The following is a 23,407-nucleotide window of genomic DNA, read 5'->3' as shown; positions in this document are numbered from 1 at the left end:
TTGTTCCAAAAAGAATTTGCAATAGCTTATGAAAATGCAGTGCAACTAGAATTTTTTTTAAAGGACATGCAACAATCAAAATAAAGGGAAAGGAAGGGTAGGATACCCAAGGTAAAGTTAGGAGATAACATTAATATATAAAATTAATATCCTAGGTTCTATGTATTGGTTTAAAGGATAGAGCGGTCAGTCATGAATATGGCTCTAAGCTTCCCGGTAGCCAAGGCAACGAGAGAAACACAATCACTTGTATAGTTTAAATGTTCAGGTTAAAATCAGCTTGTTACCAAAGAGGAATGCAGAAGTCCCTGGTACTAATTTGTCCTTTAGATCATCAGACTGAGAGAAATCCTTAGTTATGTAGCAAGATGCATCCTGAAGATTATGCCTAGTTTCACGGGCAGTTTTCTGTAACATCTCTTCAGGCAGGGCAATGGCAACGAGGCGTTTAGAAGCCAGTTCTTCAGTGATAGCCCAGGGATGTTGCCATCTTTAGGCTGGGGTAGGGCCATGGAATCTGTACTTTTAAAAGCTTCCAGGTGATGCTCATGTTCATACAGACTTGATAGCTTCTGTTTTAGGTAGTGAGAAAAAGGTAACTAAACCAGGTAAGTGTCCAGAGCTAGAAATACTGGGTTGATGAGTTGCTAGTGACCAATCATGTGAGAGGCCCAAATTCACCTGTGGAAGTAAGTCTAGAGAGGAAGGAGGGGAGAGCGAAGGAGCTGAAGGGACACAGGGAGGGGAGAACGGGACGCATTCCCATGGCAGACCTCTCTTCACATTTTCTCCACCCCTTTTCGAGGTTGAGTTTAGAAGGGAAGCGATACAGATTGGGAAGGTATACTGTAATGGGAATAAAGACGTTTGAAGGTAAAGCACATTGAATATATCTTTAAATTGGATCACTTGAATTATTAGTGATACTTATCATTATTGAATATGAATTCTTTAAATTAGAAAATATAATAAGGTTTAGAAAATATTTACCAGTAAACAGGGCTCCAGTGGTATTGGCTTTGTCACAGGGGCTGCCACTTACTAAACTTGCCTCTTATGTGCTCGGCATCGAGCTTGGGCCATACCTGCTCCCCCCTTGCTAGACCTCACCGTAGCCCTGTGAGGAAGAGGCATTGTAGTCATCTCCCAGTCACTGGCGTGCAACTAAGGAAGGAAACGGAGGAACTGGGATCTGCTCCAAATTTGCCCATTCCAGGAGAATCCAGAAACTTGGCACTCCATTTGTGGTTAAGTGTTCTTTTTTCTTTTCCTTTCTTCTTTTCCTTCTTCTTCCTTCTCCTCCCCCTCCCCTCACTTCCCCCTGACCCCCTTGCTGAAATAAGGTCAAACATGAAATCAGAAGTGTCTGGTTGAACTAAGGGGTTAGGGGCCAAGAGTCCCCTGCCTCAGCCTCTCTCACAACCCCAGTGTCACCCTCTCAGAAAGGCCATGGAGCGCCACTGGGCCAGGATCTCACTGACATCCCAAGCCGTGGCCTGCAGCGCTTTTGTAATGTGACTCTAAGCCCCATTTGTCATGGCTCTAGTGTGTGTGTGTGTTCAAAGACATTCCAATTTTCAGCCAAAGGACAGATGGTTATTTCCTATTTCATTCTTTATGAAGTCTCGTTTACTTTTACAAATTAGAAGAATAAATAGACAGAGTCTCTATCATGGTATTAGGATACGATGCCCAAAGTTTGGTACAAGTGCACACACCACTGTCTTTTCATCTGTGTGTTCTGAAGAAACCCTGCCCCTTGGAGAGTTCTCACTGGTACCCAGGCTGTGCACTTTGTGTAACGCTGAGGTTAAAATCGGCCAAAGACATGTGACCAGAGAGCATCTCACACCAGGGCCGCAAACGGAAATCGGCTCCAGCGTTTCAAACTTTTTGTGGTGAAAATTCAACCTGATGGGGAAGCCCAGAGGGGATTTTGAGAGATTTTCTCATCTAGCCTCCTCCCCCAGAATCGGATTACGCACAAATTGGTACTTACAGGTGGTAATTAGTTCTGTTCTTAAAAGATTTCTCTAGAGGATAATTTTACTACTTTCTTCAATAGTACGTTTCAGCCTGAATTTCTGGAAGGAACTTCTTCCCACTCTTTAATTTGAAATTCTCTTCTTATGGTTTAAATATAATTTCCTTCTGTGCTCTGTGAAGAAGAAAACAAATAACAAAACAACAAAATGGGTTGGTCCCCTGCATCTTATTATTATAACACCTTGGAAGTGTTGCCCTCACCGTCAACACCCATCGACCCTGTGGGAAGATGGCGGGACTCAGCCTCTAGCAGTAGGGTGGGTGTGTATCCTTACGTGTCCGTGTGCCCGTGAGTCGGCAGAGGAATTGATGATGGTGGTTAATGGGAACCTCCAGCCCCTGCCTCAGTTACCCCCACCACATACCTGCAGTATGGGTGGCTAAGGAGTGCTTCATTTTCCGACTGAACAGTGGAGTTTTTCTCTGCTCGAAGATAACTGATTTATATTGGTTTATACAGGGTTCGAACCTTTGGCCTCAGTGGTTAACCCCGTGTGTTTTCCTTCTCACCTAACCTGCTACTCACACAGAAAACAATCTAGTTTTCAGATTGACCAGGTCTTAAATGAATAACTCGAGGAGTCTAAACTACACTGCTTTTTCTAGGTTCTGATTCTTTGAAGATTCACAGAGGTCCCACCTGCTCAGGCTTCTGTTGGCAGGATATCAACTGTGGCCTCATCGCCAGGTTTTCCCTGAATAATGAATGAGGCAGTGTCGAGCAAGTCAGAAATAGAAATCAATAGAGCTAAATCCCACCAAGAAGAGGCAGCCCGGCAGCGGACTGATAGAGAACACTGAGGCCACTGGGTGCCAAACACAGTAATGCACAGCCTTGCACTCTCGCGAGCTGGGGAAAGAGAAAACAGAAGGCTCGTGACCTGGGAAGAGTCGTAAGGGATCAGAACTTGGGATGTACCTTGCTCAGTGGGAATGAGGAAACGTGAGCAGACGGTCCAGAGCTCAGCTTCTTTCCTGCCGATAGAGCAGCAGCTTGGTGCGCAGATCTCCCGGGAGCCAAGCACCAGACATCTTCATAAATCCCATGTGTGCAGCTGTGTGACCAAAATAGACCCACACACGGCCTGTTTGTCCTGGCTGCGAGGAACGTGGCAAGACCGCGAGGTCTGCAGAGACATGCTTGATCCCTGCCCTGCTTCCCTTGGTGCTGAGCTGCCCACCGACCGTCTGCTCAGGTGCAGCCCCCCGCCCCACCCCAGGAGGGGTGCACAAAAACAGGCTTAGATCACAGGAGGCCTTGTTTTGCTGATGGACTGATTTTAGTTTGAGGGAGATTGAAACTCGTGGTGTGGAGAGCCTTTTTCAATGCCAGTTGTTCATGAAAGACTACTCGATCTCCCCTTTGAAAATGATAGCAGGCATCCTTCGGGAGGATGTGGGGATGGCTGGCAGGAAGGGCAGGGCTGTGCCAGCTAATTCTTAGTTGCCTGGCAGGTAACCAGACTTAATCCTTTCATTAAAGGCATATCAGGTGTGCCCGTTGGATAAGTGTTCAGACACACACACACACACACACACCCTTCAGACTCCTTGTGACTCTCCATCACCCATGGACAGGGGTTTTGTGCCTTAGGTGCATTGGAACATTAACCCAAAAAAGCATGAGAACCACTTGATAGGGTTTTAGAATGTGTAGGGAGGGCTTACTATGCAGAACGCACTGATGGAATCTCACTGATGAATTCTTGAGGGCCTTGATGAGGGTCATGTTTCCCTGAAGATCCCAGTTTGCTGACATCTGAGTTTGGACACCAGGCCTTATTAATGGTTCTGTTCGAATTCTGTTTAGAATATTCTGTAAGGTGTTTTGAAAAGAGTGTTGGACCGGGAGCAAGGACTTCTGATTTGATCTTTGTACCACTCCTTCAGAGCCAAACGTGTAGAGTTTGTGTTCAACTCTGCACCTCATCCGGATGGGAGTGTTGGGTGGCATCATTTCCTAAGGTCCCGTCTAACCTCTGTTTACAGGAATAGACTTTTGCCATAGGATTTTTTTTTTTTTTTTTTTTTTTTTTTGCGGTACGCGGGCCTCTCACTGCTGTGGCCCCTCCCGTTGCGGAGCACAGGCTCCGGACGCGCAGGCTCAGCGGCCATGGCTCACGGGCTCAGCCGCTCCGCGGCATGTGGGAATCTTCCCGGACCGGGGCACAAACCCGCGTCCCCTGCGTCGGCAGGCGGACTCTCAACCACTGCGCCACCAGGGAAGCCCAGCCATAGAACTTTTTGTACTTAATTTTTCTGGCTCTTCTCGTGCTCAGTGCTGTGTCTGACCTGGAGTGAGTCGATGCTTGGTGAATGAGTAGATGAATGAATGAACGCAGACCAGCAGTACTCATCTGAGTAGACAGCCTGTGCCTGATATAAATATGGAGGGCGCAGGCTCCTTGGGTTTGAGTTGAGTCCACACAGTTGGAGATTCGGGCATCACTTGAAACTGTGCATTTGTAGAAAGGAGAACAGAAAGTGGCAACGTGGGCAGGTGGCTTGTGGAGACAGAAGCGTTGGCGTGACTGTGTGAATTTCTCCAAAGACACTGAACAACGCACTGTGCCCTTAGCCTTCTGGGCCTTCATCAGGAGAAGGATTCGGTGGCACAGAGTCACGCACTCCCTGTGTGCGGGGTAGGGGGGTGGGATGCTGGGGGAGAACCTGATGGAGGGGCCCCTGGCCTCTGGGAACCTAGCCTCCAGGAGAGTTCACTGCACAGATGTACTGTGTTCGGGAAATCCAAGTGGAGGAACAAAAAAAGCTCTAAATCGATATAGGAGTGTCATTAAAGCACTTAGCTCTCCTGCGGATCCCCGCTAAGTGCCTCTAATGCACTGTGTGTGTGTTGGGGGGGGGGATCAACAGAAGGTCCACTTTGGGCCGCAGCCGGGAGGGTGTGGCCAAAGAAGGTGGCCTTGAGGGCTCTGGGTCTGAGGAGGTGAGGACAAGAAGCTCTGCTGGGGCCCCTTAGGAAGAGACGTATGTTCAGAAGCACAATTTGTCAATGACCCCACCCAGCGGAGGGCACAGACTGATGGGCCGGGGAGGGGTGGGCGGAGGGCAGGTCTGGCACACAGATGGGTTTTGTTTGTCAGACAGAGTGACTTTGAACATATAAATTCATCGTCAATGCTTAAAATTAGGAGTTTTCCCAGCAGTGTTCAGATTTCTGGCTTCTCTTGACAACTTGGAGATACAGCAGCACGGGGCCCACGCTGCCTCGGGCCAGGAGCTGGCTGGACCTGAGTGGCCGTGCTCCGTGATGTCCGGGTTCATGGTTCTTAGCACCATACACCCTGCTTCACTCGGGCTCTCGCCTCTGAGTCACTGGTTAGAGAGCAAGCTTCCCAGTTCTACTGGGGAAATAGTCCAGGTTTGGGCAATTAACGCAGCCCTGCTAAAGGTAGGATAGGATGGTGGCGATGGCCGCTAAAACATTTGGAACTAACTGCTCGCTATGAGTGGACTCTCGTCTAAGCGTTGCGCTGGCTTTAATCCGCTCAACCCCATGGAAACCCATGCAGGCAGGTACTGTTATAACCTGTTCTGACAGATGGCGAGACCAGAGCACAAGTTTCATAATTGGAATTAGCTGCTCAGGTGCAAGCAGTTCTTCTGTGACAAAGCTGGGATTTCCACCCAAACGAGCTGGGTCCTGGGGCCGCTCTTGACGGATCAAGGAAATTGACCATCATTGAGTCTGGTGTGGGTAGCACTGGTGCCCAGGGCTTTGTGTGGCCCATTGCCATAGAGTCTGGCACAGCCTCTGGGACAGATACAGATGAGGGAGTGGAGACTTGGAGAGGATAAGGGACTTCCTCAGGGATACAGCTGGAGTCTTGAATGAGGGCCGGAGAATGAGGAAATCCTAGAGGATTTCAAGAAGGCAGTGAGGGGGCTTCCCTGGTGGTGCAGTGGTTGGGGGTCCGCCTGCCGACGCAGGGGATGCAGGTTCGTGCCCCGGTCCGGGAAGAACCCACGTGCCGTGGAGTGGCTGGGCCCGTGGGCCATGGCCGCTGAGCCTGCGCGCCTGGAGCCTGTGCTCCGCAACGGGAGAGCCCACAACAGTGAGAGGCCCGCGTACTGCAAAAAAAAAAAAGAAGGCAGTGAGGGACTCAAAAAACACAACGATGGCTAATGAGAGGGAACAGAGGAACTGGAAAGAGGGAAGAGGAGGCAAAAGATTTATAAGGAAGGATCTTGACAGACGTTTCTGTTTATTCTCTTTCATTTGGAGCAAGGTTGAACTGCGGTTCCCTTCTGGTAATTTGTCATGTTTCTGGGTGCTCCAGCCCAAAGGCATTAGCTCCCACCAGCCAGACTTTTACCTTAAGAAACGACTCTGGGAGTGAAATAAGATCTGATCTTTTCTGTGCTCTCAGTTGAGATTTCTGCAGCCCAGTCTATTTCATGGGAAAGAACCATTTGATCTCCCCCGCGGACAGCATTTCAGGGCCAACAGGAGGGACCAGGCCTAATGCAGTGATGAAAACTGGAATCGCCTCTCCACCCCGAGGCAGCATAAACATGTAGCAGCCCTGGGCAGCGCTCCCTGGGGAGCTCCTTGGATTCAGTCTTCCAGAACCTTCAAGCCCTAGCGTGAATGTCAGGTTCCTGCTGCAGGCCCTTTTCCACGATGCCCATGAACCCTTACGAGAGTAAGGCAAGAGGATGCCTGCACACGCACGCGTGCGCCCTCCGTTTTTGGTCCCCCCAGGCCTGGGCCATCTCGTGTTATGCCTCGATGAGCACTGACAAGCGGGGGCAGCAACGAAGCCATTTATAGCTGAACTGTGGCGGCCCAGGTGCCCAACGCACCGCGGCACGCTCTTCTCGCTGGCGTGGCCCACCAAGACCCATGCGGAGACGAGACACAGACACTCAGTGCCCTTGACAGCCCCCTTCCAAGCTCTGCCTGACCTTGTCGCCTGTCTCTCCATAAAGAGATGCCCTCTTCAGGTAAATCGGGTGGTTTCCACAGTCCTAAACCTCCCCACGCTTTGGGGCAATACATTCACTGCTGTGTTTTCCATTTCTTTAGTGGAAAACCTCTGCAAATTTTATATTCTGTTCGTGCTGTATCTGTGTATTTAGTCGAGTAACAGTGTTTTTGTTTACTTTTAACTCTCCCTAAAGTTGATATAAAATGAGGCTCAGGTAAACTGTATCATTTTCATCTCGGCTTTTCAAATACCGTCACGTGTCAGGGGTGGAGTGTGGGTGGTAGCACATGACCCAGTTTGAGAAGCTCATGTCATAAAAGTAATCCTAGGCTCTGTAGCCTGGGTTTGGCTTGTAGTTCACCAGGTTATTGGCCGAGTGTCCTTTGTCAAGTTGCTTAACCTCCATTTCCTCATCTGCTAAGTGGGTATAAGGATCACTGCTTTGTTAGGTTGTTACAAAGAGCAAAGGAGACGATTCAAATGACTAAGCATGTAAATGACGCCTAGTAGATACTCAGTAAATGGTTGCTGTTCAACATACAGTACTTCCAAAGAACTTTTCCCCAACATTTTCAACCAAACCTGTGAATTCTTAGCTAGTGTATCACAAAGCTACTTTATGCCTTTGAGTTGTTTTATGACTCTGTCCCCTCGTTTGTAAATGCTTCAAGGTCAAAGACCATATATTCAGACGACTTCAGGCTTCTCATAGCATATCAATAGTATTCTGTAGGTTTATTCTATTATTTGTGCCTAGAAATGATTTTATGGATCAAAAATAGCACATTCTATTAGAACACAAAGAAAATAACTTGAAAATGAAGAAACATTTCATAAAAGACATGGCAGTTGGGTGGGGTCTTTATATAGAAGGACAGCAGGGCATCTTAAGTGTTTGTTTAGCTCAAGTCAGCCCCCTTTATCCTACTAAACTAACAAGGTACACCTACCTCCTCCCACATTAAATATCATTATATATAAACTATGCTCTTGACTGGTTAGTATAATGTTATTTTTAGAGACATTTAAGTGATTTTTTTTTTCTTTAAATTTACAAGGTGCTTTTGCAGTGAGTTTGCTTTTCTGGTCTCATTTTTGTAGGCCTTGGAAAGCTTGGGGACCCCAAAAGCATTAGAATTAGGGGACCTGATGGATCAGACAACTAAGAAAAGGATCCCAGGCAGAAGGGGTGGTTTTGTGAGTGAGGTTGGATGGCCTAGGACGTATTTCGGGACGGTGCCTTTATCAGGTGTGACGGGGCTGCAGGAAGCATCTGGGAAGTGGAGAGTACAGTGGGAAGAAGATCAGAGGTTAGAGAAGGAGGAGGTGGTGCGTTCTAAGGAGGTTCTCAAGTAGGGGTGCTTAGTTAGGAAAAATATAAATCTAGCCCTTTCAAAGCCTAATTTTATTTTTTTAGATAGTTCTCGGTAAAGATCTTTTGTTTTTTTCTTTCAGTTAGCAGGATGGGACATATATGAGTCTGGGGACAGCAAGGACACTTTCTTGACTGTGCCGTTCCCTATGGGCCTGGCAGAGTAACTTGGCTTCTTGGGGTCCAGTTCCTCACCTGAAAAATGTGAGTGTTGGTCTAGGAGACATCAAAGGCTGTTTTACATTGTAACTCACAGATGTCTTTGTGGATTCTCTCAAAAGTGTCTCATTGCTAACCATCACACAGTACACTGGAGTTAGTTATACATTTATATCTTTTAAAAGCAAAAACCCTCAGTCCTGCTCAGTGGCATTAGTCCAGTGGACTGGAGGAGTCAGCTCACTTTTTCTATAAAGAGCAGATAGTAAATATTATAAACTCTGCAGATCACACAGTTAGGTTTTACAGCTTCTAAACTCTGGCTGTGTCCTGTAAAGTTTTATGTACTGCCACTGAAATTTGAATTTCATATAATATTCATGTCACAAAATACTCATTTTTTTTTCAATAATTAAAAAATATATAAGCCATCGTCAGCTCGTAGGGCATCCATACAGAAACAGACACATTTGGCCCATGGGCTGTCTGTAGCTGGCTGACTTCCGAATTAGTCTACCCCTCCTCGGCAGCTGTCGGATTTTATCCAAGTCCCTGCTGTAGTCCCGCACACCTCTGGGCCTCTGTGGCGTTGTACCGTCATGTGTTTCTCCCAAGCATCTTATTCAGGGACTGTGAGACCTTTCTCCACAGCCACAGTCCCTGGCGGATAGTAGGTGCTTGCCGAATGCTTTCCAAATGAATGGTGTAGTCATTGTCCCACTTGCAGGATGACTCTGTCTACATGAAACATTGGGAAATTATTGTTTCATTCCTAGAATGCAGCATCTGTTTGGATAGATCCGTACTGGAAGGTATTTATTGTCTGTCTGCATCGTTGAGTGGCTCTCCTAACATTTCAAAGGCTGCAATGCTTGTAAATAAATTCTCCTTACCTGACAGCCGCTGTTCTAAGAATTACTCAGCTGAGGAGCTCTGTGTCTGTGATTCCAACTAAGTGAAGATGCTGTCAGATGAAAGGGGAAAGGGCTTGGGAAAGGAGGATGGAGCAGTGACAGGGAAGACAGCAACAGAGGCCTTGACCGCCCCAGGTCTTCTATAAATACACCATGTGGGTCCACAGGAATTTCTAGATACCTTCCTCTCCACCTTGGCAAGCTTTTGAGAATACAGCCCATCTGTTGAGTCCAGACTCCCAAGAGGCTCATTTAAATGAGCCCCTGAAATATTTATTTTATCGCTTGTTTGTAATTTTAAGGCAAGAGCTTTATAATTTCAACTAAGGAATGGTGTTCAGTATTCAAGCAAGGTGGTGTTTGTCCTGGCTTCCACTTGCCCGTGAGAGACGCGAGGCACTTAGGGAAGATGACTCTTGCACAGAGCTGTATATCTGGAGGATATAATGCCAGGAAGCACAAAGAAGAAATTATGACCATTTACTTGTGTATTATTTTCTCAATTTGAAGCACTTGAATTCCAGAGCTCTTAAATCAAGAGGTTGGATTCCTGGCATTTTAAAGTAGACCACTTGAATAAGCTGTTTAAACCATTAGAATGGCTTTTTAAAAAATTCACCAGTTTCTTGGATTATTTGCTCTAGAGATTTACTTAATTGAAGTTTTTGCCTTTTCATTTTCCTTCAAACAAAAATGATTTCTACAGTTAAGGAAGTTTTAATTTTATTCCTCTGGGTAGAGTAGATTTCATACTTCAGTCAGTTCCCCAACAGATAAAAGCAGGCAGTTTTCCACAAGTTTCACATAGCGCACTATACACAGATACACGCTTAGGGTTTCAGCTTTGACTTTCTTCCCCATGGGCATCATATCTGTAAATACAATGGTTGCTACATTTTCAGGGTCTTAGGCCCATATCAGCTGAAAGCTGCCTTTGATTAAAACCAGCCATCAGGGAAGGGAGAAGATAGGGATGGGAAAAATATCAATAATGAAGTTATAAAATTGTTCTAGACACCGATTATAGATCATTTGCTTCTGTTGACGAAAAGCAAAACAATACTAAAATGCAGAAGTGTGGAGGGTAGAACTAAGATCAGAATCATCTATTTGCACATTTATAAAATGCCTATTGTATGTTAGTGACAGTCTTAGACCCGCAGGAAACCAGCAGTGAATAAGTACTAAGGTCTCTACCCTGTGACATATATATTTTAGTGGGAAGACAGAAAGCAAACAAATGGAGAAATGAATATGTAGTGTGATCTCAGGTGGGGATACTTGCCATAAATAAGAATAAAGCAACGCAAGGATAGAGTGGTGGTCTTAGGGTGCTATTTCAGGGAAGGTAGGCAGGAAAGGCCTTTCTGAATAATTGATGTAGGAACCAAAATGATGAGAAGGTACCAGTCATGTCAGCATGTAGGGGAAGAGCTTTTTAGGCAGAGGGCAAGTGCAAAGGCCCTGTGGCAGGAACAATCATGGCTTGTTGAAAGAACGGCAATATCAATGTGGCTGGAGAGGTATGAACAAGACAGAAGGTTGTAGGAAAGGAATTGGGAGTGGCAAGCAGAGGCCAGATCATCATAAATCATGAAACAGAGACTGGGGTTTTATTCTAATTATGATGAGAAACTGTTGGAGGGTTTTGAGGACGGGCAAGACTTAATCTGGTACGCTTTTTGTAAAGATCACCCTGGATATATGTCAATCCCAATCTCCCAGTTCATCCCACCGCCCATTCCCCACTTGGTGTCCATATGTTAGTTCTCTACATCTGTGTCTCTATTTCTGCTTTGCAGATAGGTTCATCTGAACCATTTTTCTAGATTCCACGTGAGAACCTACTTTATAGCACAGGGAACTCTACTCAGTACCCTGTGGTGACCTAAATGGGAAGGAAATCCAAAATGAGGGGATATATGTATACGTATAGCCGATTCACTTCTCTGTACAGCAGAAACTAACACAACATTGTAAAACAACTATACCCCAATTTAAAAAAAAAAGTTAGGGAGTTTGGGATTGACGTGTACACACTGCGGTATTTAAAATGGATAGCCAACAAGGACCTACTGTATAGCACAGGGAACTCTGCCCAATGTTATGTGGCAGCCTGGATTGGAGGGAGTTTGGGGGAGAATGGATACATGTATATGTATGGCTGAGTCGCTTTGCTGTGCACCTGAAACTATCACAACATTGTTAATCAGCTATACTCCAATATAAAATAAAAAGTTTTAAAAAAAACTGTAAAACAAACAAACAAACGAAAGATCACCCTGGAGAGTGGAGGACAGAATAGCTGGGCAAGTGGCGGGGTCTGTGGAAGTGGAATTCAGTTAAGAGTCTACTGTCATAACCCAGGTGAGGATGACGGCAGTTTGGCCAGGGTGCTGGCAGTAGAGGTGGTCAGACATGGCTGTTTACCGTAATCTCTTAGCAGAGGCCTTGAACTATACAACTTTTTCTCTCTCCTTAACATAATTCAAGCCTAAGGTGTAAACTTACTGAATTGTCTGTTTAATTGAACCTGGAAGTACGATCTAATTTGACATCTTCTAGTAATTCTTCTCTGCCCTCTCCTAGCTCTCCTGGATTCCGTAAAGCTCCACTAATAACCCAGTTTTTTTGGTTTTACTCATCAAAGTTTTCTTAGTTCCCAGGCGTGGATATGAGGGCAAAGAGATAAAAAGGATAGCCTTCAGGTTTGATTACAATAATCATACTTAAGTTCTATATATACTTTTCAATTTACAGAAGTTATTTTATTTGTATCTCTGTTTTTGCAACGGAGACTCTTGATAAAGGATGGGTGGATGGATGGATGGACAGTTGGGTGGATGGATATTTGACGAGTGGAAGGAAGGAAGGAAATAAAGTCTCTCCCTATAGTCTACACCCTGAAATTGGAGGGAGAGGAGATAATATTCATTTAATTTGATTTTCTCAGTAATCCAGATTTGAGCTTTTTCAACCATGTCCTGCCTTCTCTTTTCTTCAGCTACGCAGCTCCATTCCCCAAACAATGTGAGTTAAGAGATAGGGACTAAGCCAAGATTCTCCCCACTCTCTCTAATTGCCCTTCACTGGGGCCTTCAGAGCACTGAGCATAGGAATACGTGAAACCCACCGTTTCAGGGTAAAGGACCTCAGCCCTGGGGTATGTTCCTCATGGGCCTCTGATCTGCTGTAGTGCAGACACCCAGGCCTGGAGGAAATCATGCCCTGGGAAAGTATATCTTTTCATTTAAAGATGTAAAACAATTAAAATGTGAACAGCAGCTGTCAGCGGTGGCCTCTTACCATTAGGGTAATGTAATGGGAAAGACTGTTGATATTTTGGGGTTGATGAAAATGTCGACCTTTTTTTGGATAACAGCTTTATTCAAGTGTAATTCACATACCATACAATTCACTGGTTTTTAGTATAGTCACAGAGTTGTGCAATCGCCACCACCATTAATTTCAGAATATTCTTATCACCTCAAAAAACAAAAAAGCCCATACCCTTTAGCCATCGCTCCGCCACCACACCCCCAAAATGATCATTTTTTAAATCAAATTTGTAAGTCATTGGCCTACTGGAATTTGCGCTCTGATCATGAGCTCTCCGAGAGGGCGCCTGTAGGCTTGCAGCATGCGGAATGGGTAGGGCAGGTGGGGCTCTGTCCCCTTGCTGCTTACCATGTGTCTCAGGGGGCCCCCTTCCCTGCTGGGGTCCTCCAGAATTTGTGTGTGTGTGTGTGTGTGCGTGCGTGCGCGCACACGCACGCATGTGTGTTTAACCAGGCCACTTACAGAGCACACACAGGGAAAAGCTCCACTTTTGGGGGAGAAATGTGAATTTTGAAGCATTCTATTATGTCTCTTTTACCTGAAAATTGCTTCTTTCTCACGGAACTGCTTTTCCAGAAGAGGGCCCTAGTGGATGAGACAGTCTTCTTTACTTTATTTCACAAGTGATTTGTAATCTTGAGGCTAGGCGCTCCAAATGGCGGAAAAACGTATACCGCAAGAAATATCCAGTTCAAGAGACGGGGACGAGAAAGACCAAGCTCCTGTTTCGCTCTGTCTTTCTTTTTTTTCCTTCCAGCGCCTTTTTCAAGCACTAAAAGCCCAAAAAATTTTAAAATGAGAAACCTGTAGTGAATATTGTTTCTTGCTTTCAAACAAGAAAACATTTCTTGCTCTGGAGTATTTTATGCCCCAGAACACTTCTTTGATATTTCGAGCTGCAGGGTGAAAATTGTCAGCTCTCAGTCGATAGATCAGTGCAGCATCCTAAAGACGGAAACAGGAAGAACGTGACCGATGCCCACCTGCGTCTCTTTTGCATGTGCTTCCAAAAATAGGATGCGTGTGCATTACACTTAATTTTTCCTTTGTATTTATTAGCGTTTTGGTATCCCTTTGCTGCATAAAAACATAAAAAGCCCAGAACTTAGGTTATCCAGTTCTGCTGCTGCTTTGAATTCAGACTAGCTTTGCAACTTTTGAAGCTTCAGTTTGCCCATCTGTGAAATTCATTCAGCAACCCCTACTGTGTATCCCATAGCACTTCCATCCACCTGACAATATAAGTCTTGATTATTTTCCATCTCCTCCTCACACCCCTAGAATATCAGCTCCTTAAGGCCGGGACTTTCTTCTTTGTTCATTGCTGTATTCCCAGCATTTAGAACAGTACTTGGCATATGGCAGGTGCTCCGTTAATATGAGTTAAAGGAAATGAGCACACACATGCTCATTTAGGAAGCACGTGCTTCAGTGCTTCCTGACTTCCTACCTGAAGTCAGGAAGTTGGACTTAGATGATTCGGAAGGGCCCCTCTGGTTTTTAACATTTGATCATCCATGCCAAAAGCCCTCTCCGGAAGCTGTTCTGACACATTTTTGTATGTGTATGAAGGATAACGGGGTTTTCACATGCCCTGATCTGAACTTCTTGTGTGTTTCCCTTTTCTGTAATCTTAAGGAGAAAGTTAAGTCTGGGGAGTCTTCACTCTTGTAGCTATAAGAAGACAAGGTAAGTGTTTTTCTCTATGGTCTCCTTTGAAGTGAAATTCTTATACACATCATATCCTGAAGGGCAGATTTCTTTTTGTGTATGTATATGTCAGCTTACATATTAGCACATGCCCAGAGCCTAATGGGAAATCAGACAACAAACCTAAAACAAGTCTAGTAAATTTGCCTTTTCATACCCTTCACACTTGATGAGATTTTCATGAAATTGGTAGGTGAACTCTGAACATATTTGGCCATAGGCAGATTCCTGTTTGTCTTTGCTTCCTGAAGGTAGGACTCGTAGAAGGACTTGTAGATGGCATTTGTAGGTATGGGGTAGACAAGGGAAAATATTTCAAGACTCCTGGATTATTTGGGGACCTTGCCTTGGGTTGCCTTTGTATTATAAGGTCAGATTTAAGGTCAGGAAAGACGAGTACCAATACGATACGTTTCTGCCTAAGAAAATACTTCGGCTTTTGCTGAAACTTGATTTCATTTTGCTTGGTTTCTCAGGGTGATTTTGCCTCAATTCTGTACAAATAGGATTTCTAGATACTTGGTGCGAAGATAAACTGCATGTCTCTACTCGTTGACAATGAGTTGGGTTTTGCAGGTTGGTTTGTTGTAACTTTTTTCTCTGAGCATCTCCGTTATAGCATCAGTGCAGAGAGATTTTCTTGTGTAGCCAGGGCTGCATATAGCTTTTTACTGTTTTCATTCTCCTGCGAGATGGACTTAGGGGAGCTCTTATGTGAACTGAGGCGTGTCAGGGAGAGCGCTCACATGGGTCCATTGGCGGATGCAAGGCAGACACGGCTGTGTTTAGATCCTCCCTCAGAGTTGCAGGAGCCCATTCGCGCCGCTCCCTCACCTCCGTAGGTCATGGAAAATGGCAAAAGTAGGATCGTTGAGGTAATTTTTTGAAGCACTGTTATTGTGGTTGACATTGATCACTTACTACTTCAGTTGCATTCCATGATGTCAGGTTTACTGCATTTACCTGTAGAAGAAGGAAAATAAACCCTCTCAGAGAAGAAAAGGGCAGCATTATTATGTGTTCATGGAGTCATAATATGGCCTCATTGTCTCTCGCTGCGGCCATCAAGGATGTATCCATATAAAATAACACAGCAGAGCTGATGCTTAGAGGTTATGAAAGAACATACAGGGGTTGTCAAAGCTATATCTGGGTTAAAATATGTTGTGAGACTCCCAGCCCTCCTCAACAGAGGCTGTTTAAGGTACAGTGCGGGTATTTGTGCTGCTTTCATTGTATGCATCCTGAATGAAGAATCAGCTCTTTAAAAAGAACGTTAAAAATAAAACCCATGTTGTAGAAATCTGACTTAGCCCAAAGAGATTGTGGGTGTCTTAAATGGCTACTCATTTCCCAAGGTGGCTCAGAGGTTTCCTCTTGGTCGTGAGATATTTTGACATGGCATCTGTACTTTGCCTTTTAAAAATGATGTTCTGTCTGTGAAAATACATACATACTTCCTCACAATCACTTGTATGACTCTTCGGGGATGTGAACCCCAAACCTCCTAGGAGGGAGGGTTTGTCTCCTCCTGTTTCGGAATTGGCCTCACCCCAGCTTCTTGCCCCACCAGGTTCTGGTTTCCAGCTTGGACCATTTCATTTCTCTCTCCCATCAGGGGGCAAGACTGGTTGAAGAAACTCTTGTATAGAGAAAGTGTAAATCATACCTCAATAAAGCTATTAAAAAACACACACACGCAAGCACCCTGATTAATGGACTGTGCCATCACTATGTGAATACTGTGCGTGGTTTTTAAAAATAGCTCTTTCACTAGAGTGTTTCGGTTGAGGGTGTGTATTCTTGGATTGTTTTTTATTATTATTTTTTTGTATAGCATTGATAGGAAAAGATAGAACTCTTATACTAATACATGCAGTATTTAGATTGGATAATACTCCCTTCTCTTTTTATGGGGATTTCCTGACTTTCTCCTTTGCTTTTCCCTGCTACTTAAGCATCAAGTCTTGGGCATTTTCCCAGTGTAATTGTTGATTAAGTGCTGCATATCCTGCAACGATTATGAGAAGATTATTGTATTCAGCTTTTAATCTTATGAGTGTCAAATATTTTACTTTAATGGTATCTTTATTGTTATTATTCTTCATAGCTCTTTCTGTTTGAGTAATGTAATCAGGCAAAATAAAGGTAACAGCACAAATTCAGCACTTCTAGAGTAAGAATTCTTTGTCTCAGAATGGAAAGCGCCACCTGCTGGCTGTTCTGAAATGCTGATTGGGGTCTGCAAAGATGGAATTAGGAATGCCTTAGGCCTCTTTTGGTTGCAAGTAACAGAAAGCAGCTAGCTCAAGAAGAAATATATATAAAGATAGAGACCTATTGGAGGCAGTACCAAGGGTCTCAGGACCCCAAGGCCAGGCTTGTAGCTGGGAGGCACCAGGACCGGGAACCAGACGGCTGCCAAGAACGCAGGCAGCGCTCACCTCCTCGCTGCTTCTTTCTGCGCGTCCTCTGTGTTTTCTCTAACGTTGTGTGTGAATTGGTCAGTGGTCATCGGTAGCTTTCAAGCTAAATATCCTCTGTAGACGAGAGCAGCCCAGGTGGACCAGCCATCTTTTGGTCTCAGTTCCCAATTCCCAGGAGCAATGGGAATTCTGACTGGAACAACTGTAGTCATGTGACACCCCCCCACCCCAGTCCAGTCAGCTGGTCCAGGAGCGCCGTCTCATGACGTGAATCACGGCAACCAGGGGCTCTCCCCGTTGGCGAGGGAAGGCGCAGCTCCAGAGAAAGAGGCTCGGTGTGAATGGACCTGACACCTGCAGTAGGGCTGTGTTTGTATATTTTTGTGAGAAGGACGGCGACCCTGACTCCTCATGCAGCCTTCAGGGATGCCCCACACACTTCTGCAGGAATCTGAATGCATATTCCAGAGCTTGGGTTTCTGAGGGGAACCCCCAAAAGCAATTTCTAGTCAACTGCCTATTGCTTAGCTGGGCGAAAGGAATCAACAGTATGAGTAGCTCCAGTTACTGTTTCCACAGAACCACTGATGTCTCCACTTTATAGATGGGGAAACTGAGGCTGGAAGGACAATGTGTCACCTGTTGTCATGTCACTTGTTCTGGTTGACTCCAAAATGCAGAGCCAACCATGGTACTAGGTTTGGGCTTTATCTCTACAAGCTGACAGCCGATGCCTCATGGGTATGTAGGGAGGACAGTAGGTGGTTAATAGGGAAGTGGCTGGTTACACGTTGGCCTGAAGTGGAAAATTTGCTGGGAATAATCCATATTGAGTAATATTTGTGCACATCGTGAGGACTTAACCTCAGCATGAACTTTCTATATAGAAACCTAAAATCCATGTAACTGTTTTAGTTGGACTTCAAGCCATAGGGCATCACTTTGAGTAGAGCGTGTCACAGGGATAGAGTTCTGACTGGTCCAGCCAGTGTCATCCCCTACTCATCGCTCAAAGGATTGCATTGTCTGTAATATGGGGGATGGCGCTAATTGGAAAACTGTGGCTTATCTATCAGTGCTAACTAACAAGATCATGGAACCAGGGAGGTTGGAGCAGTTTCTCCAAGAGTGATCATTGTGGGTGGTGAGTATTGAGTGAGGTGTAGAGAATCAAACTGTCTATATAGATGCTGCTGCCATGGAAAGAGCACTGGGCTGACAGTCAGGGTTCTGGGGGCCAGGCCTAGCCACTGACCATCTGTGAGACCCCAGGCAAGTCACTGCCTGCTCTTCACCACTCCGCTTTGTTTCTCCCTTTCTTTTTAATATGTTGTAAAAAAAAAAAATCATAAAGTACAAAAAGATATATAGTGAAAACTGTCATCCTCCTGTGAAAGAAATACAGCTCTAGTCCCCCTCCCCAGAGGTAACCGGCACGATCAGTTTCTTACGTGCCGTTTGATAGCCGATGCCTTTACACACCTGAGTAAGTGTGCACATTTATGCAGACGGGGACATACCATATGCATTATTCTGACCATAAAGATCTTTCTGTATCAATGCATATAGAGCTATCCTTTTTTGGGACTCCGGAGTTTTTCACTGTGTGGCTGGATTAAAGTATCCTCTGGTCTTTGACATTCTACAGATAGGGTTGCAAAGTGGCGTTTTGTTGGTTCATTTCCTTAATTGAGCGAGGTTGAAGGCCATGTATATTTTTTTCTGTATGTTCCCTCCTTGTGCCCGCTGCTCTTTTTTTTTTCCCCCATTGAATTTTTCTTTTCCTACTGCACCTCATTTTCCAAAGAGGTAATGATCCAAGTGCCAGTCATTTCTACAATTAGGAATATTTTAGCCGGGGGAGAGATCTGATGGATGTTTACTGAGAAGCCCGGGTACCTGGGAAAAGGCCCCGCGTCAGCTGCGGAGGCCGACTTCGTTTACCCGGTCCCTTTCTTCCTCCCCATTGTTGTTGAGGTGAGGTCATGCCGAGTTCCTCAACAAGCCTCAGACTTAGTAGGGGGAATACCTGCCCAATAGTGGGGCTTGACCAGTTTTTGCCGGTTGAACAAAAGAGAGAACATGGCATTGTGGGATGAGATTATCTTTGGGATGAACTAGTTCTCTAGACATTGACCTGGGTTCAAATCTTCTTGGCTCCAGAATTTGCAAGCCATGCAAACCTCTCTGGACCACAGTTCCCTCATCTGTAATATGGGAATAATAATACTGATGTTGCCAGGCTGTTCTGAGCAATAGAAAGAACATAGTAAAGTATCGAGCACATGACAGGTTTTCAGTAATTGACAGCTTCTAGTATTAGTGTCATTGTTCTGATCAGGACTGTTATTGCCATCACCATAAACCCAACGGGTGACAGTAGGGCCATGGGCTAAGACTAAACAATTGATTCATGAGATGACCATGTTATATGAGATTGTGACTTTTGCAGACCATCTGCGTCTTTGCAATAAAAGTTTATTTGCACCTACATTGATTTCATTTGTCTTGTGACCATCATTTTCTTACAGGCTTTAAGCCTCTGTTGCTAGACATAGTACATAATGCCCGTGTAGTTTCAATGCCCATCCAGTTTTCGGGCCTTGAAAAGGGAGAGTGATTTGAAAGTATTCTACTTGAATTCTTAGTGAAAAAGATCTGAAAACTCTGCTCCTCCCCTTGCCTCCCCCAAGAAGTCTGAGAGATCAAAACAAATAATCTTTCTCTCTGCATCCCTTAAACCCAACTTAAGAAATTAACGAAGGAAGATGGATAGAGTGAAATAAGACTCATCGAGAAGAAATGGGAGCCTCCTAATTGATTCCCACAGAGCTGCTGGTTATTTACAACTAGGAAAATTGCCTGCTTGGAGATACCAGTTCAGCGCTCTGGTTCCACTGGTTTGACAGGAAAAAGTCGCTGCGCCTGGCTGGAAAAGCTCTTAGGGAGGAGGAAAGTAGAATGAATTACATCTGACTGTTTTTTTTTTTTTTTTTTATGACTATTTCTTATTTTTTTTTAACTGTTCTTTTTTTTTAATTAATTAATTAATTAATTTATTTGGCTGTGTTGGGTCTTCGTTTCTGTGCGAGGGCCTTCTCCAGTTGCGGCGAGTGGGGGTCACTCTTCATCACAGCGTGCGGGCCTCTCACGGCCGTGGCCTCTCTTGCTGCGGAGCACAGGCTCCAGACACGCAGGCTCAGTAGCTGTGGCTCACGGGCCCAGTTGCTCCGTGGCATGTGGGATCCCCCCAGACCAGGGCTTGAACCCGTGTCCCCTGCATTGGCAGGCAGACTCTCAACCACTGCACCACCAGGGAAGCCCACATCTGACTGTTTAACACCATCTCATTCATAGATTTCTGCCTTTTCCCCCAGTGGATCATTCGCAGTCTCTTTTTTAGTATATAATTGTTCATTTTAAATTTTCATGTTTGCTCTAGCTGGGTGTATGTTAATTACTGGCAGTCTGTAATTATGTTGTCTATTTGTCATTTCCATGGCAGCAAGGGTAGTAAGCTAGAACTCTTCCAATAGCAAGAATTGTAATTTATAATTCCCTCCCCCCAAACCATTTAGAAATTGATACGTTTCACTCACATTCTAGATGTAGTTCAGTAAATGCCATGTTATTGATGTTCATTATCAGGTTTTAAGCTAAGAAATGCCGCTGTACTCTAACTTAGAGATTCCCAAGATTTTGGTGTATTCATTCAATCCACAGCCACTTATTGAGCACCCACTGCACACTAGGTGCTTGGGATGTATTCTCTGAATAGAACAGACAAAATAAAATATTCTGTAGTTCTCTGTGTAACAGGACTGCCCAGCTGACCCCTAAAGCCACTGTCTGGCTGGCGGCAATGGCTGTGTGTCCCCTAGGCTGCCAAACACTTGTCTGTTCCCAGCCCTGTAATAATGAGGAATATGGTAAGAAGTTAGAAGCCACTGGCGATTAAAGTTATTATTTCACATTAAAGTCCCCCGATATGATATTGGCAGCTGAGACATACATGGAAAACATAATAGTTTAAAGATCATCAGATTAGTTCCAGACATCCCCAGGATCTGGGTGCAAATTAAATTAGAGGTACATCAAATCGATCCAATCAAGAAACAGGTCTGGGATTAGGGGGCATGTTCTTGCTGTATGGACCAGGTAAACAGAGTGACCGTTGATACTGCCTAAAGCCACATGCCTCACAGGAAGTTCCAGCACCCTAGATTGAAACTGACCCCTGGAAATGATTCCCAAGACTGGGCTGTTCTGGTGCTATGAGTACAGAAGGTGGGGACTTGGGAAGGGTCTAGAGTGGAGCTGAAGACTAAAGGTTCAGTGAAACTGATTTAAGAGATGGTCCTGCTGGTGGGTAATGCTGAAGAGCAGGTGCTTACAGGAGAAGGGATCTGGGGGAAGTTAGGCAGTTGGAAATGCTCTATCTAAAAAAGGCATATGGGGCTTCCCTTGTGGCGCAGTGGTTGGGGGTCCGCCTGCCGATGCAGGGGACACAGGTTCGTGCCCCGGTCCGGGAAGATCCCACATGCCGCGCAGCGGCTGGGCCCGTGAGCCATGGCCGCTGAGCCTGCGCGTCCGGAGCCTGTGCTCCGCAACGGGAGAGGCCACAACAGTGAGAGGCCCGCGTACCGCAAAAAAAAAAAAAAAAAAGGCATGTGACTTGAGTTCCCCATAGTCATTCAGCAACTTTTTTTTAGTACTTATAGAATGTGGTAGAGTGTGAACAAGACAGAGGTCCTGCCCACATGGAGCTTCCATTTCACTGGGGGAAGCAAGACAGACAAATAGGACAGACAGATGGACAGATAACCAAATGTGATATAATATAATGTTGTACAGTTATGAGTGCTACAAAGAATTATAAATGGGATAAAGGAATAGAGTGATCAAGGTATCCTACTCTATTAGTCGTTTTTTGCACTTCACTAGTTCTCAGTATGAGAAGAAGACATTAAGGGGAGGGGTGGTCACAGTTTGTTCCTTTGGGGTTTTTTGGTTTTGTTTGTCTTCCCCCAAATCAATACAGGGCTTTTAGTGACTCTTTAAAATATCACAGAGAGGTCTTAGGAATCATCTGGCATCTTGTTGTTTCTGTAGCTGGATAACTTAAATCTTATTCATCACCTGCCGAACTGGTCCTTCTGCAGAGATGTAGATACCATCTAAAATTTTTCTAATATTCTTGTTTTCAACTGTTGTGGCTTGCTGCATCAAAGCAGCTGAATTTGATGCAGTTTCAATGTCGTTTTCTTTGAGAATTAACTCACCTTTCTGGGCTTGAGGTACTGAACAAGCGATGTCTGGCCTCACCTGAGCCCGGAGCATCTGTCTTTTGCCCAAAAAATTTCAGATTTCAACAAGAGACCTGTTCTGAATAACAATACTGATGGGGAGATGAGCATATACAGACCTCATTTTGTAATGGAAACCCAACATAACACCCTTGATCATGTTCTGTTCGTGATACAGATAGTCGAAAAGTGGCCAGTTTCTTTCTGTATCCCCACCATTTGTCAACCTGGAGCCTCTTTCTTTTCTTTCCAAGGAAACTGAGTTCTACATTGATATGATTGAAGTCCCTCCAAAAGGCTCTTCTGGTTCCCTTCACAGTAATTGTGTGGCCCTTCACACAGTAATTGTGTGATGTCAGAATTTTCTGGAATATCTGCAGTCTGATTGCTGAGAATGGTCTTCATTCTCATAGTAGATGCAGCAAAGAACAGTTTTTATTTTTAACAAACCTTGTGAGATAATTGTAGATTCATATGGAGCTGTAAAACAATTGTAATTCAGAGAAATTCTGTTTCTCCCAATGGTAACATCTTGCAAAACTAATAGTATAATATATATAATCTCATCTGTATCTACAAAAGAATCTTGCTGGGGTTTTGATAGGAATTGCATTAAGCTTGTGTATCAGTTTGAGGACAAATGACATCTTTACTATGTTGAGTCTTCTAATCCATGAACATGGTATACCTTTCTGTTTGTTTAGATCTTCTTTGATTTCTTTTATGAGCATTTTTGTAGTTTTCAACATATAAGTCCTATACATGTTATATTTACACCCAAGTATTTCATTTTTCTTGAACAATTGTAAGTGATATTATTTTTAAATTTTTGGTATCCATTCATTTATTGCTAGCATATAGGAATATAGTTGATTTTGTATGCTTATCTTGTATTCTGAGACCTTGCTGAATGTACATTTTAGTTCTAGGAGGTTTTTTGTATATTCCGTAGGAAGTTCTATGTAGACAGTCTGCAAATAAAGACAGTTTTATTTCTTCCCTTTTGATCCATATACCTTTATTTCACTTTCTTGCCTTATTTCACTGGTTAGAACTTCCAACACTATATTAAATAAGAGTGGTGAGAGAGACATCTTCACCTTGTTCTCAGTCATAGGGAGGAAAGCATTCAGTCTTTCCTTATTAAGCATAATGTTAGCTGTAGGGTTTTTTAACAGATGCT

At 44.5% G+C, this 23,407-nt stretch overlaps 1 protein-coding gene and 1 pseudogene across 14 annotated transcripts in view; one reads left to right on the top strand and one right to left on the bottom strand.

Annotated features, from left to right (window-relative positions):
* Window positions 1-23,407, top strand: part of FOXN3 (forkhead box N3) — a 404,228-nt gene that overhangs the window by 302,316 nt on the left and 78,505 nt on the right. The window lies entirely within an intron of this gene.
* On the bottom strand, window positions 22,040-22,629 carry LOC101283863 (60S ribosomal protein L9-like; annotated as a pseudogene).

Source organism: Orcinus orca, chromosome 2, assembly GCF_937001465.1.
Source record: "Orcinus orca chromosome 2, mOrcOrc1.1, whole genome shotgun sequence".
Lineage (NCBI taxonomy): Eukaryota > Metazoa > Chordata > Mammalia > Artiodactyla > Delphinidae > Orcinus > Orcinus orca.
This window is presented reverse-complemented; position numbering and strand designations above follow the sequence as displayed.